Below are 14,234 nucleotides of genomic sequence, written 5' to 3' on the forward strand. Positions count from 1 at the left end.
GTCAGTGACTAGAGGCAGCCTGCTCTCAGTACCTCTGCTATCGGTCAGTGACTAGAGGCAGCCTGCTCTCAGTACCTCTGCTATCGGTCAGTGACTAGAGGCAGCCTGCTCTCAGTACCTCTGCTATCAGTCAGTGACTAGAGACAGCCTCCTCAGTGCCTCTACTATCTGTCAGTGACTAGAGGCAGCCTGCTCTCAGTGCGTCTGCTATCGGTCAGTGACTAGAGGCAGCCTGCTCTCAGTACCTCTGCTATCGGTCAGTGACTAGAGGCAGCCTGCTCTCAGTACCTCTGCTATTGGTCAATGACTAGAGGCAGCCTGCTCTCAGTGCGTCTGCTATCGGTCAGTGACTAGAGGCAGCCTGCTCTCAGTGTCTCTATCAGTCAGTGACTAGAGGCAGCCTGCTCTCAGTACCTCTGCTATCAGTCAGTGACTAGAGGCAGCCTGCTCTCAGTGCCTGTGCTATCAGTCAGTGACTAGAGGCAGCCTGCTCTCAGTGCCTCTGCTATCGGTCAGTGACTAGAGGCAGCCTGCTCTCAGTGCCTCTGCTATCGGTCAGTGACTAGCGGCAGCCTGCTCTCAGTGCCTCTGCTATCGGTCAGTGACTAGAGGCAGCCTGCTCTCAGTACCTCTGCTATCAGTCAGTGACTAGAGGCAGCCTGCTCTCAGTGCCTGTGCTATCAGTCAGTGACTAGAGGCAGCCTGCTCTCAGTGCCTCTGCTATCGGTCAGTGACTAGAGGCAGCCTGCTCTCAGTGCCTCTGCTATCGGTCAGTGACTAGCGGCAGCCTGCTCTCAGTGCCTCTGCTATCGGTCAGTGACTAGCGGCAGCCTGCTCTCAGTGCCTCTGCTATCGGTCAGTGACTAGAGGCAGCCTGCTCTCAGTACCTCTGCTATCAGTCAGTGACTAGAGGCAGCCTGCTCTCAGTGCCTGTGCTATCAGTCAGTGACTAGAGGCAGCCTGCTCTCAGTGCCTCTGCTATCGGTCAGTGACTAGAGGCAGCCTGCTCTCAGTGCCTCTGCTATCGGTCAGTGACTAGAGGCAGCCTGCTCTCAGTGCCTCTGCTATCGGTCAGTGACTAGCGGCAGCCTGCTCTCAGTGCCTCTGCTATCGGTCAGTGACTAGCGGCAGCCTGCTCTCAGTGCCTCTGCTATCGGTCAGTGACTAGAGGCAGCCTGCTCTCAGTGCCTCTGCTATCGGTCAGTGACTAGAGGCAGCCTGCTCTCAGTGCCTCTGCTATCGGTCAGTGACTAGAGGCAGCCTGCTCTCAGTGCCTCTGCTATCGATCAATGACTAGAGGCAGCCTGCTCTCAGTACCTCTGCTATCGGTCAGTGACTAGAGGCAGCCTGCTCTCAGTGCCTCTGCTATCGATCAATGACTAGAGGCAGCCTGCTCTCAGTGCCTCTGCTATTGGTCAGTGACTAGAGGCAGCCTGCTCTCAGTGCGTCTGCTATCAGTCAGTGACTAGAGGCAGCCTGCTCTCAGTGCCTCTATCAGTCAGTGACTAGAGGCAGCCTGCTCTCAGTACCTCTGCTATCAGTCAGTGACTAGAGGCAGCCTCCTCAGTGCCTCTACTATCTGTCAGTGACTAGAGGCAGCCTGCTCTCAGTGCCTCTGCTATCGGTCAGTGACTAGAGGCAGCCTGCTCTCAGTACCTCTGCTATCGGTCAGTGACTAGAGGCAGCCTGCTCTCAGTACCTCTGCTATCGGTCAGTGACTAGAGGCAGCCTGCTCTCAGTGCCTCTGCTATCGGTCAGTGACTAGAGGCAGCCTGCTCTCAGTGCCTCTACTATCTGTTAGTGACTAGAGGCAGCCTGCTCTCAGTGCCTCTATCAGTCAGTGACTAGAGGCAGCCTGCTCTCAGTACCTCTGCTATCAGTCAGTGACTAGAGACAGCCTCCTCAGTGCCTCTACTATCTGTCAGTGACTAGAGGCAGCCTGCTCTCAGTGCGTCTGCTATCGGTCAGTGACTAGAGGCAGCCTGCTCTCAGTACCTCTGCTATCGGTCAGTGACTAGAGGCAGCCTGCTCTCAGTACCTCTGCTATCGGTCAGTGACTAGAGGCAGCCTGCTCTCAGTACCTCTGCTATCAGTCAGTGACTAGAGACAGCCTCCTCAGTGCCTCTACTATCTGTCAGTGACTAGAGGCAGCCTGCTCTCAGTGCGTCTGCTATCGGTCAGTGACTAGAGGCAGCCTGCTCTCAGTACCTCTGCTATCGGTCAGTGACTAGAGGCAGCCTGCTCTCAGTACCTCTGCTATTGGTCAATGACTAGAGGCAGCCTGCTCTCAGTGCGTCTGCTATCGGTCAGTGACTAGAGGCAGCCTGCTCTCAGTGTCTCTATCAGTCAGTGACTAGAGGCAGCCTGCTCTCAGTACCTCTGCTATCAGTCAGTGACTAGAGGCAGCCTGCTCTCAGTGCCTGTGCTATCAGTCAGTGACTAGAGGCAGCCTGCTCTCAGTGCCTCTGCTATCGGTCAGTGACTAGAGGCAGCCTGCTCTCAGTGCCTCTGCTATCGGTCAGTGACTAGCGGCAGCCTGCTCTCAGTGCCTCTGCTATCGGTCAGTGACTAGAGGCAGCCTGCTCTCAGTACCTCTGCTATCAGTCAGTGACTAGAGGCAGCCTGCTCTCAGTGCCTGTGCTATCAGTCAGTGACTAGAGGCAGCCTGCTCTCAGTGCCTCTGCTATCGGTCAGTGACTAGAGGCAGCCTGCTCTCAGTGCCTCTGCTATCGGTCAGTGACTAGCGGCAGCCTGCTCTCAGTGCCTCTGCTATCGGTCAGTGACTAGCGGCAGCCTGCTCTCAGTGCCTCTGCTATCGGTCAGTGACTAGAGGCAGCCTGCTCTCAGTACCTCTGCTATCAGTCAGTGACTAGAGGCAGCCTGCTCTCAGTGCCTGTGCTATCAGTCAGTGACTAGAGGCAGCCTGCTCTCAGTGCCTCTGCTATCGGTCAGTGACTAGAGGCAGCCTGCTCTCAGTGCCTCTGCTATCGGTCAGTGACTAGAGGCAGCCTGCTCTCAGTGCCTCTGCTATCGGTCAGTGACTAGCGGCAGCCTGCTCTCAGTACCTCTGCTATCGGTCAGTGACTAGAGGCAGCCTGCTCTCAGTGCCTCTGCTATCGGTCAGTGACTAGAGGCAGCCTGCTCTCAGTGCCTCTGCTATCGGTCAGTGACTAGCGGCAGCCTGCTCTCAGTGCCTCTGCTATCGGTCAGTGACTAGCGGCAGCCTGCTCTCAGTGCCTCTGCTATCGGTCAGTGACTAGCGGCAGCCTGCTCTCAGTGCCTCTGCTATCGGTCAGTGACTAGAGGCAGCCTGCTCTCAGTGCCTCTGCTATCGGTCAGTGACTAGCGGCAGCCTGCTCTCAGTGCCTCTGCTATCGGTCAGTGACTAGAGGCAGCCTGCTCTCAGTACCTCTGCTATCAGTCAGTGACTAGAGGCAGCCTGCTCTCAGTGCCTGTGCTATCAGTCAGTGACTAGAGGCAGCCTGCTCTCAGTGCCTCTGCTATCGGTCAGTGACTAGAGGCAGCCTGCTCTCAGTGCCTCTGCTATCGGTCAGTGACTAGAGGCAGCCTGCTCTCAGTGCCTCTGCTATCGGTCAGTGACTAGCGGCAGCCTGCTCTCAGTGCCTCTGCTATCGGTCAGTGACTAGCGGCAGCCTGCTCTCAGTGCCTCTGCTATCGGTCAGTGACTAGAGGCAGCCTGCTCTCAGTGCCTCTGCTATCGGTCAGTGACTAGAGGCAGCCTGCTCTCAGTACCTCTGCTATCGGTCAGTGACTAGAGGCAGCCTGCTCTCAGTGCCTCTGCTATCGGTCAGTGACTAGCGGCAGCCTGCTCTCAGTACCTCTGCTATCGGTCAGTGACTAGAGGCAGCCTGCTCTCAGTGCCTGTGCTATCGGTCAGTGACTAGAGGCAGCCTGCTCTCAGTGCCTCTGCTATCGGTCAGTGACTAGAGGCAGCATGCTCTCAGTACCTCTGCTATCGGTCAGTGACTAGAGGCAGCCTGCGTTTCCCTGCTCCCTCGCTGACACATGAATAGCAGGCAGGTTGGAGCAGTCAGTCACACACAGCCTGCAGCGTCTCCGGCAGCACGGCACTGACAGTCTCGTCAGCACTGCATCCTCTCGCGGGATCTCGCTGGGCTCTCGTCCGCCATATTTCGCCCTACTAGTATTTTGGTTTCGTCTCCTGCCTGGAAGCAGAGGAGTCATAGACAGGACTGCAGCTAGAGGAGGGACCGTTACGTTCCGGGACCTGTGACGTCAGAGGCGCTTGGTTCCGCTGGCGGAGCGCGGGACATTCTGGACTGGGCCCGACACAATTTTGAGGCCGGGACTTTGCAGTGCGGCTGAGGGGGGGAGGTGGCGGTGAGATTGCCGGGCCGGGGCAGCAGAGGCGACGCTTGTCCCCCTCCCCCCCGTGGACCGAGTTGGCTTCGCTGGGAGGCTGACGGAGAGGTGTCGCGGGCCCCGTCTCCGAGCTGGCGGCGGAGGAGAAGGCTGTGAGGTGAGCGGGGGCTGCGCGGTGCTGGGCCCGGGCCTGAGCGGAGGAAGGGGCGGTGGGCGGTGATACAGCGGTAGGCCCCGGTCTGGGCCTGTCACTGACACTTGTGTGGCAGGCTCCTCACCTGAGCCGAGGTGTGCGCTGGGCCACACATGGCGCCCTCACTGTGCCAGCCAGGCACTGCAGGCTGCGGCGTGTTCTCCTGGGCAGAGCTGTGCACAGGCTGTCATGGGAGGTGCAGAGCTGTCACCTATGGCAATGGCTGCTGTGTGTGCTGCAGGTGGTGCCCACGGCTGGCACAGTGGCATTCCACCCAAATCCAATAATGGCCACAGCAAGCCAGACATGCCAGCGTTCACAACTGCCAACAGGAGGGTCCTCCCTATTGTCAGGAGTGGGCAGGTAATATTAAGGGTATGTGCACACCAGGCGGACTAAGAAAATAACCAAGAATCACTCTTCAGGTTAAAGAATAGTTTTTGTTTTTGAATCTTTTTTCTTTAGTGTTTTTTTTTTTTAGTGATCCCAGAGCACTTTTTTTTTCCCACATTCTCTGCCACCGTCAGCTTTTTATCTTATTGATTTGGGTTGCTTTTTTAAATATATTTTAATTTTTCAAAATTCCCTTGACTAATGAGTTTTCAAGCAATAAATGCTGGCAAAACCCTGAAAAAGAATCCTGGGTGTCATTGATTTTTTTTTTTTTTTTTCTTGCCTTCCCGTTGAGTATTAGGCTAGGTTCAGATTGCGTTAGGGCAATCTGTTTAGCGCTAGCGGATTGCGCTAACGCAATGTCTTTTTCGGGGTCGCGTTTAACGTCCCCTCTCTCTCTCGCAGATCCCCGATCTGCGAGAGCGGAGAACGGACCTCGGGCGTGCCGAGGACGCTGCAACCAGCATCCGAGGCGCGTCACAAAACACCGGCACATCGCTAGCGCGTGCCGAAAATGGCACACGCTAGCGGTGTGCGTTCCCATTGCTGCCAATGGGCGCGCTAACGGATGCGTTGCACGGCGTTAATTTCGCCGTGCAACGCTGTTCGTTAGCGCGGTCCCATTAACGCAGTCTGAACCTAGCCTTAGTACATAGTATAGAATTTTCTCGGAGTGGAAGATGCCTGATGAATGAGTAGGTCACTTCTATTAACTTCTTGGTGTCTTTGGAAAACGAGGGAGGTGAAAATACACTCAAAGGTCTGATCGTGTAAACGGCGAGTTATTATACATATGTTGGTTCTTTTAACCGCGTTTTCTGTCTGGTATCGGATTGGGTCCTCCTCCCAAATAAGTGTGCACATACCCTTAGGTTCTAATCGCTCACTTGGGTTTAGAACATCGTCGGCTATTTCAGTATTGATTGACGCTCTACAGTGCGGTGCTTGTTGCCCAAAGTACAAGGACCCCAATGGACCTCACTAAACTGGTTGTATGATTAGGTGAGGCCATCCATGTTTGGTTTGTGGGAGATTGACCTATGAAAACTGACTGACAGTGGCCCCACCAGTCAGGTCGGGTGTCTACGTTCCAAAACTATTAGCACTTTCGAAGCAGCGCATGTTCGCTGCATCCAAAGTGCTGCCGTCTGTTGAACACAGGTAAATCCACATGTGTTCACTGAACTGTGCCGATTTATCACATCCAGTACAGTCTATTGGTGAAATTTCTCTTGTGGAGCCTCGCGTCTCTGCAAGATAAATTGACATGCGGTCTTGAAAGACCCGCCGCATGTCGGTCTCTGCGAGTGATCCACGGGCGTCTGTGGACACACAGTGGACATGGGATTTCTAGAAGTCCCATCCAATTTGCTGTACTGCTGGCCTCCAGGGCTGTGGAGTCGGTAAGCCAAACCTCCGACTCCACAATTTCCATGACACCGACTCCACGACTCTTGACTTCACATCCCTGCTGGCCACTGTCGGTTCAACGCTGTATAATATGCAACATCAAACCCGCAGCAATTACTGATCATGGGAAACGCTTATGGTCTAACCTTATTAAAGGGACACATCCATCAGATTGACCTTTTTTTTTTTTTTTTTGTATTGGATCTGAATAACACATTCAGTTATACTGCTTTTAAATTTGTGCCTTTTTATTTTGGTAGTATTTTGCAATTAAAATTGTAAATATAAAATATTCTCGTTGAGCTGGCAGAAGAGAGGGGGATAGGCCAGGCACATTTTACAATTCGTAGTGCAGGGAACAGAGCAGATAGGCAGAGGATTGAAATGACCGCTCTTTTCTGTGGATGGACTAAATGATTATGGTCTAGATAGATGGGGCGGCAATGCCAAGTGGATTTTGGGGGTATAGGTCTGAGGCGGCACAACATGACTTTCAATCAGTAAACATTTAACACAGCCTACCAAAGCAAACGATGCACACTGAATGGTCTATACCAGGGGTGTCAAACTGCATTGCTCGAGGGCTGCAAATAGGTCATGTTTTCAGGATTTCCTTGTACCGCACAGGTGATAATTTAATCACCAACTCATTATTTGTGTAGGTGATTAAATTATCACCTGTGCAGTACAAGGAAATCCTGAAAACATGACCTGTTTGCAGCCTTGGAGGAATGCAGTTTGACACCCCTGGTCTATACCTGATTACTCTGTACACATGGACTGCCATAGTACTCTTCAGTGCAAGACCTATTTACACGATGCACTACCGAGATGAGAATATGGTGTGCTGCACAAAGATCATTTTACCCAAAGAAGGAGCGTTTTACAGCTCATTTCCCTCTCCCAAAGAGTGCTTTTTGAGTGCCAAAACCTGATTCTATAGAATTGGAGGTTTTTTTTAACACTAAACTTTATCAGCATGCACAATGGACAAATCTAGCATATGCCATAACTACAGCAAAAACACAAGAAAAAACAAGGAATACATGCTTTTTTTATTTTCAGTTTCTTTTCTGCCAAGAGATCAGGTTTTGCTGCAGAAAAAATGGTGAAAAAAACACCCAGTGTGAACTTACCCTTTCATCAGTTCATTTGTGACTGCGGTGAGAAACAGTGGCTGCCCCGCTTGTCTTGCATGAAAGAGCGGAGTGCAGTGACTCCATTTTTGTGCTCTGAGGCTCCTGTATCTGGTGCCGATATTTATCAAAGGCTTTGTGCACAGAATGGAAAATGTGTTTTGTCACGAAGCAATTTGTATGAATGGATAGAGAAGTTCAAGTAAGGTCACACAAGTGTCAGCCATGAAGAAGGAGCCTAACGCTTGTCCACAACTGAGAACATTGAGCGTGCATGTGACCTGATTCTATTGGATAGACTCGTGACGGTGGATTATGTGGCAAATCAGGCCTGCAAGGATGAAGATTCACATCTGAAGAGGTCAAGGTAGTGGTTCATTCGTTGCTTGTAACTTAGCTTAAAACGTTATTAAAAGCACCACTCCAGTGTGTTTTTATTTTTCAGCGCTGGAGGGGCACTTCTCGTACAGTACACTTCCCGACGCCTGCGCACTGCAGTACTTTGCTCTGCCCTCAACAGGGCAGATAGAGTATGCCCGCGCAGGAGCCGCTACTGAAAGCAAGGAAGAGGACTTCATTGCATGAAGATGGGAGGTGCCAGACCGCGGGGCCCCCAAGGTAAGTATAATATAATTTGTTCCTATTTTTCAGGTTACATCGGGGGCTTATCTACAGCATTACAGAATGCTGTAGATAAGCCCCTGATGGCGGTGGCCTAAGCTTATATACGAAAAAGGTGACAGATTCCCTTTAACCAACCAGCCAAAACTTACAGCCGGGGTCTGCAACCCCCAGCTGTCAGCTTCTACAAGGTTGGTTATCAAGAATAGAGGGGTCCCCATGCTGTTTAATTATTTAAATAAATAATTTTAAAAAACTGTGTGGGGTCGCCCCCATTTTGACAACCTTGCTAAAGCTCACAGCTGGGGGCTGCTATTCTCAGACTGGTAAGGAGCCCCCAGCCTAAAAACAGCAGCCCGCAGCTGTGCGCTTATTCTGGCGTTTTGCCCTGCTCTTCCTACTTGCCCTGTAGCGATGGAAAGTAGGGCAATATTTGTGGGTGACATCCAGCCCACGGCTTAGTAATGGAGAGGGGTCTATTAGACACCTATCCATTACTAATCCTATAGTTGTAATGTTAAGTAAAGACACGGCCAGAATAAAGTCCTTTATTTGAAAAAATTACACAGATTCCTTTAATGTTTCAAATTAAACCATACTTACTATAACCTAATTCCCTGACTCCTTCGATCTCCTGTAATACAAATAAAATAATAAACCAACAATATACCATACCTGTCTGTCGTTGTGTACCACGCTGTAATCCAAGTCTGGGGGCTAAATAGTTTTCAACCAGGATGGTGCCAAGATGCGACCGTCCCAGCTGAAAACCACAGAGCGCAGCATCATTCACCAGCACTGACATCACAGCCGATCTGAAAAGAGGGGAAAAAGCCGGTGATGTCCCTGCTGGTGAATGATGCACTTCCAGCACCAGCCGCCCGGGAACAGCACTTACAGTAGCGCTTCTTCCCCGGCGGCTGTCTGTGTCACACGGAGGACATCAAAGTGTGTTCTCCGTGTGCGGGATGTTTTCCCGTCCGTGCTGACGGCAAAAAATGATTGTCAGCATGTTTTGCACACGGACACACGGTTCATGGAAACACACTGACATGTGCATAGACCCATTCATTTGAATGGGTCTACATGTGTACGTGTCTCCGGTACATGTGAAAACTATTACCACACGTACCGGAGACACGGATGTGTGAAAGGGGCCAAATGCAGCTTAAAATTGGTTTAAAAACAAAAAAACACCACTGCAAAAATGCAATACATGAGCATAGCCTAAGCCTACGTTCACACAATAAGCTTTCGGTGAGTTTTTGACGCTTCAGAGTTTTTGCACCCATTTAAATTTGGTTACTTGTTGCTTTTCATTGCATTCCTCTTTGTGTTTCATGCTTTGAATAAAGCTGCTTTGTTTTTTATACCTCCTGCTATGTGGCTTTGACCAAATTTTATTAGGTGCGGATTCCATGTGTTTTTGATGTTTCAGCTCAGCTGTAAAAACGCACTAAAAGCGCACATGTGTTTTTTTTTTTTTTTTTTTAACCCCTTCAAGACCCAGCCTATTTTGACCTTAAAGACCTTGCCGTTTTTTGCAATTCTGACCAGTGTCCCTTTATGAGGTAATAACTCAGGAACGCTTCAACGGATCCTAGCGGTTCTGAGATTGTTTTTTCGTGACATATTGGGCTTCATGTTAGTGGTAAATTTAGGTCAATAAATTCTGCATTTATTTGTGATAAACACGGAAATTTGGCAAAAATTTTGAAAATTTCGCAATTTTCACATTTTGAATTTTTATTCTGTTAAACCAGAGAGATATGTGACACAAAATAGTTAATAAATAACATTTCCCACATGTTTACTTTACATCAGCACAATTTTGGAAACAAAATTTTTTTTTGTTAGGAAGTTATAAGGGTTAAAATTCGACCAGCGATTTGTCATTTTTACAACGAAATTTACAAAACCATTTTTTTTAGGGACCACCTCACATTTGAAGTCAGTTTGAGGGGTCTATATGGCTGAAAATACCCAAAAGTGACACCATTCTAAAAACTGCACCCCTCAAGGTACTCAAAACCACATTCAAGAAGTTTATTAACCCTTCAGGTGCTTCACAGCAGCAGAAGCAACATGGAAGGAAAAAATGAACATTTAACTTTTTAGTCACAAAAATTATCTTTTAGCAACAATTTTTTTATTTTCCCAATGGTAAAAGGAGAAACTGAACCACGAACGTTGTTGTCCAATTTGTCCTGAGTACGCTGATACCTCATATGTGGGGGTAAACCACTGTTTTGGCGCACGGCAGGGCTTGGAAGGGAAGGAGCGCCATTTGACTTTTTGAATCAAAAATTGGCTCCACTCTTTAGCGGACACCATGTCACGTTTGGAGAGCCCCCGTGTGCCTAAAAATTGGAGCTCCCCCACAAGTGACCCCATTTTGGAAACTAGACGCCCCAAGGAACTTATCTAGATGCATAGTGAGCACTTTGAACCCCCAGGTGCTTCACAAATTGATCCGTAAAAATGAAAAAGTACTTTTTTTTCACAAAAAAATTATTTTCGCCTCAATTTTTTCATTTTCACATGGGCAACAGGATAAAATGGATCCTAAAATGTGTTGGGCAATTTCTCCTGAGTACACCAATACCTCACATGTGGAGGTAAACCACTGTTTGGGCACATGGTAAGGCTCTGAAGGGAAGGAGCGCCATTTGACTTTTTGAATGAAAAATTATTTCCATCGTTAGCGGACACCATGTCGCGTTTGGATAGCTCCTGTGTGCCTAAACATTGGCGCTCCCCCACAAGTGACCCCATTTTGGAAACTAGACCCCCCAAGGAACTAATTTAGATGCCTAGTGAGCACTTTAAACCCTCAGGTGCTTCACAAATTGATCTGTAAAAATGAAAAAGTAATTTTTTTTCACAAAAAAATTCTTTTCGCCTCAATTTTCTCATTTTCACATGGGCAGTAGGATAAAATGGATCATAAAATTTGTTGGGCAATTTCTCCCGAGTACGCCGATACCTCATATGTGGGGGTAAACCACTGTTTGGGCACTCGGCAGGGCTCGGAAGAGAAGGCGTGCCATTTGACTTTTTGAATGGAAAATTAGCTCCAATTGTTAGCGGACACCATGTCGCGTTTGGAGAGCCCCTGTGTGCCTAAACATTGGAGCTCCCCCACAAGTGACCCCATTTTGGAAACTAGACCCCCCAAGGAACTTATCTAGATGCATATTGAGCACTTTAAACCCCCAGGTGCTTCACAGAAGTTTATAACGCAGAGCCATGAAAATAAAAAATAATTTTTCTTTCCTCAAAAATGATTTTTTAGCCTGGAATTTCCTATTTTGCCAAGGATAATAGGAGAAATTGGACCCCAAATATTGTTGTCCAGTTTGTCCTGAGTACGCTGATACCCCATATGTGGGGGTAAACCACTGTTTGGGCGCACGGCAGGGCTCGGAAGGGATGGCACGCCATTTGGCTTTTTAAATGGAAAATTAGCTCCAATCATTAGCGGACACCATGTCACGTTTGGAGAGCCCCTGTGTGCCTAAACATTGGAGATCCCCCAGAAATGACACCATTTTAGAAACTAGACCCCCAAAGGAACTAATCTAGATGTGTGGTGAGGACTTTGAACCCCCAAGTGCTTCACAGAAGTTTATAACGCAGAGCCATGAAAATAAAAAAAAAAATTATTTTCTCAAAAATGATCTTTTAGCCTGCAATTTTTTATGTTCCCAAGGGTAACAGGAGAAATTTGACCCCAAAAGTTGTTGTCCAGTTTCTCCTGAGTACGCTGATACCCCATATGTGGGGGTAAATCACTGTTTGGGCACATGCCGGGGCTCGGAAGTGAAGTAGTGACGTTTTGAAATGCAGACTTTGATGGAATGCTCTGTGGGCGTCACGTTGCATTTGCAGAGCCCCTGATGTGGCTAAACAGTAGAAACCCCCCACAAGTGACCCCATTTTGGAAACTAGACCCCCAAAGGAACTTATCTAGATGTGTGGTGAGCACTTTGAACCCCCAAGTGCTTCATAGAAGTTTATAATGCAGAGCCGTGAAAATAATAAATACGTTTTCTTTCCTCAAAAATAATTATTTAGCCCAGAATTTTTTAATTTTCCCAAGGGTAACAGGAGAAATTTGACCCCAATATTTGTTGTTCAGTTTCTCCTGAGTACGGTGATACCCCATATGTGGGGGTAAACTACTGTTTGGGCACATGCCGGGGCTTGGAATTGAAGTAGTGACGTTTTGAAATGCAGACTTTGATGGAATGCTCTGCGGGCGTCACGTTGCGTTTGCAGAGCCCCTGATGTGCCTAAACAGTAGAAACCCCCCACAAGTGACCCCATTTTGGAAACTAGACCCTGAAAGGAACTTATCTAGATGTGTGGTGAGCACTTTGAACCCCCAAGTGCTTCATAGAAGTTTATAATGCAGAGCCGTGAAAATAATAAATACGTTTTCTTTCCTCAAAAATAATTATTTAGCCCAGAATTTTTTATTTTCCCAAGGGTTACAGGAGAAATTGGACCCCAAAAGTTGTTGTCCAGTTTCTCCTGAGTACGCTGATACCCCATATGTGGGGGTAAACCACTGTTTGGGCACACGTCGGGGCTCAGAAGGGAAGTAGTGACTTTTGAAATGCAGACTTTGATGGAATGGTCTGCGGGCGTCACGTTGCGTTTGCAGAGCCCCTGGTGTGCCTAAACAGTAGAAACCCCCCACAAGTGACCCCATTTTAGAAACTAGACCCCCCAAGGAACTTATCTAGATATGTGGTGAGCACTTTGAACCCCCAAGTGCTTCACAGACGTTTACAACGCAGAGCCGTGAAAATAAAAAATAATTTTTCTTTCCTCAAAAATTATGTTTTAGCAAGCATTTTTTTAGATTCACAAGGGTAACAGGAGAAATTGGACCCCAGAAATTGTTGCGCAGTTTGTCCTGAGTATGCTGGTACCCCATATGTGGGGGTAAACCACTGTTTGGGCACACGTCAGGGCTCGGAAGTGAGGGAGCACCATTTGACTTTTTGAATACGAGATTAGCTGGAATCAATGGTGGCGCCATGTTGCGTTTGGAGACCCCTGATGTGCCTAAACAGTGGTAACCCCTCAATTCTACCTCCAACACTAACCCCAACACACCCCTAACCCTAATCCCAACTGTAGCCATAATCCTAATCACAACCCTAACCCCAACACACCCCTAACCACAACACTAACCCCAACACACCCCTAACCCTAACCACAACCCTAATTCCAACCCTAACCCTAAGGCTATGTGCCCACGTTGCGGATTCGTGTGAGATATTTCCGCACCATTTTTGAAAAATCTGCGGGTAAAAGGCACTGTGTTTTACCTGCGGATTTTCCGTGGATTTCCAGTGTTTTTTGTGCGGATTTCACCTGCGGATTCCTATTGAGGAACAGGTGTAAAACGCTGCGGAATCCGCACAAAGAATTGACATGCTGCGGAAAATACAACGCAGCGTTCCCGCGCGGTATTTTCAGCACCATGGGCACAGCGGATTTGGTTTTTCATATGTTTACATGGTACTGTAAACCTGATGGAACACTGCTGCGAATCCGCAGCCAAATCCGCACCGTGTGCACATAGCCTAATTCTAAAGGTATGTGCACACGCTGCGGAAAACGCTGCGGATCCGCAGCAGTTTCCCATGAGTTTACAGTTCAATGTAAACCTATGGGAAACAAAAATCGCTGTACACATGCTGCGGAAAAACTGCACGGAAACGCAGCGGTTTACATTCCGCAGCATGTCACTTCTTTCTGCGGATTCTGCAGCGGTTTTACAACTGCTCCAATAGAAAATCGCAATTGTAAAACCGCAGTGAAATGCGCAGAAAAAAACGCGGTAAATCCGCCATAAATCCGCAGCGGTTTAGCACTGCGGATATATCAAATCCGCAGCGGAAAAATCCGCAGAGGACCAGAATACGTGTGCACATTCCTAACCCTAACCCTAGCCCTAACCCTACCCCTAACCCTACCCCTAGCCCTACCCCTAACCCTACCCCTACCCCTAACCCTACCCCTAACCCTACCCCTAACCCTAACCCTACCCCTAACCCTAACCCTACCCCTAACCCTAACCCTATTCTAACAGTGGAAAAAAAAAAATTTCTTTATTTTTT

General features: G+C 48.7%; 1 protein-coding gene across 1 annotated transcript in view; it reads left to right on the plus strand.

Moving 5' to 3' along the window:
• Window positions 1-4,149: 4,149 nt before the first annotated feature.
• The window catches only part of TAB2 (TGF-beta activated kinase 1 (MAP3K7) binding protein 2), a 107,502-nt gene continuing 97,417 nt past the window's right edge, over window positions 4,150-14,234 (plus strand). Inside the window, exon 1 of the mRNA XM_069725891.1 lies at window positions 4,150-4,501. The gene's annotated coding sequence lies outside the window, so the exon portion shown is untranslated. The remainder of the gene's footprint in view (window positions 4,502-14,234) is intronic.

This window comes from Ranitomeya imitator, chromosome 5 (assembly GCF_032444005.1).
Source record: "Ranitomeya imitator isolate aRanImi1 chromosome 5, aRanImi1.pri, whole genome shotgun sequence".
NCBI lineage: Eukaryota > Metazoa > Chordata > Amphibia > Anura > Dendrobatidae > Ranitomeya > Ranitomeya imitator.